General features: G+C 28.4%; 1 long non-coding RNA gene across 1 annotated transcript; it reads left to right on the plus strand.

Annotated features, from left to right (window-relative positions):
• The first annotated feature begins 200 nt into the window (after window positions 1–200).
• LOC119668217 lies at window positions 201–1447 on the plus strand. Its single transcript, XR_005251469.1, has 3 exons — window positions 201–351; window positions 800–1208; window positions 1268–1447. It is a non-coding gene; the product is annotated as an uncharacterized LOC119668217 (long non-coding RNA).
• The last annotated feature ends 459 nt before the right edge of the window (window positions 1448–1906 follow it).

The raw sequence follows: 1906 nt of genomic DNA on the forward strand, positions 1-1906 counted from the left end.
TTAATTCATAAAAAATGATCTCTGGATCATTTCGACTGGAACATGTTTACCCTGCCAATATCATTGAATATATTTCTTCTGCATAAAACTCAAAACATATAAATATATTTGTTTAAAAAAATATTGTTTACGAATTAATAACAAAAGCGACAAAACCCGAAATTTTTATAACGCAAATTAAATATACGTTGACTTTCTACGTCAACACGGCAGTCCATGATTCAAAATTGATAGGGTTCAATTCTAGATTTAACCAAAAGATGTTTCCAAAGACCGCTGATAACGGATAATGGCGATATCCAAAATAATTAAGGTCGCGTGCGAGTTCGAATAAATTGATGCCAAATTGAGGTAATTTGGGTGTTGCAATTGTGAAAATTTTATAAGATGTTTAATAAATAAATAAATAAATTTGAAAACTTTTAACCCAAAATAATAAATAAGTGCAATAAATAAATAAATAAATATCTACATAAGTGCAGTGCAAAAAATCCTCGAGCCAACACAAATCAAACTAATTAAAAAAAATTTTTGAATTTCAAAAAATTCTCAATTTATAATAGTTAAAAAGTAATTTTTTTTTATGATAACTGTTACGGTCCCTGAGTTAAACACATAACTAAAGCCAAAAATTTTATTACTTCAATATCTTCATTAAAGTCAGCGATTAAAGATTGTTCAATTATGCTTTCCACTTTTTTTGCTCACTTCATGGTTATTAAAAAGAAAAACAAAATAAAAACAATAAAAATTTATTTATTTTAAATTTCCGTATTAATATGAGCGAATTTGCACGTAGGCCCCTTTCCAAGAGGTCGTTTCGACGATTCAAAATACAATTCAAGTCCGAAAATGCCGGCAAGCAGTCACACATGCAACCAAATGCACTGCAAAACACAAAAAGAAAACATAATAACAAAATAATTCACAGCTGGAACGACACCAATGCCGGTCATTAAACCAAAACTTCAACTTCAGTCTGTGCTGGAACACAGAAATGTTTGCAGCGAAAAGGAGAAAACTTGTTGCATGCACATTTGGTAAAAGAAAGAGGAAACAACGAGAAAAACGAGAAAAACTAATTGTGGAACGTATCTTTCGCTATTAACTTGGAAACTGGAACACATCGTTCTAGCGTGAAAACTATATTCTCGACAAGAGCAAACCAAAGAAAATTTATTACAAATAATTGAAAACCAGTTTTGAAAGTAAATCGAAAATAAATAAAAAGTATAACATTATTTAACAAGCAAATCATTTTAATTAGGTTTGCGATTTTCGCTATTTTCTACAAACATCCACCACCTTCGGGTTGAGGTAAATAGAAACAGCATACAAAAACAAAATGCGAAAAATTAGTAACCGGTAAACGTGAGCTTGTAAACGTTTCATTATGTTGAATTCATTTTGTAAACAATTTCAACATTATCCCACATTCAGATAAATAATTTTTTATTCGCATTTATGTCAAAATTTTGATAAACAAAAATAAATAAAAATTTTATTATTGTTTAAAAGTTTTAAGTATTGACATTAAGCAGCATTTAATCAGAGCTTTTTGTTTTTTTTTGTTTGCCGTTAACATTGCCGTAAGCGAAGTTAGTCAATAAATTGAAATTTATGTTCGCATTATTTTTTTGATTTTGTTTTTGTGGGATTGTGGAGAAGGTCAACTGTTCATAAGAACCTTTATGACATTTGATTAATTATGCCTAATAATTGTTTATTCTTATTTGTTTACTAATTTATTTCAAAAAACAATCTACATATGTAGGTATGTTTACATAAATAGGATGATTAATTCAAATTGCACAATGAAATCACAAAACACATAGATCTATATAAATCCAAGCATATATGCAAATTTATTTATATAGTTGAAGATTCTTAACAGATCTCCAAAAGA

This window comes from Teleopsis dalmanni, chromosome 1 (genome assembly GCF_002237135.1).
Source record: "Teleopsis dalmanni isolate 2A chromosome 1, ASM223713v2, whole genome shotgun sequence".
In the NCBI taxonomy this organism is placed as follows: Eukaryota; Metazoa; Arthropoda; class Insecta; order Diptera; family Diopsidae; genus Teleopsis; species Teleopsis dalmanni.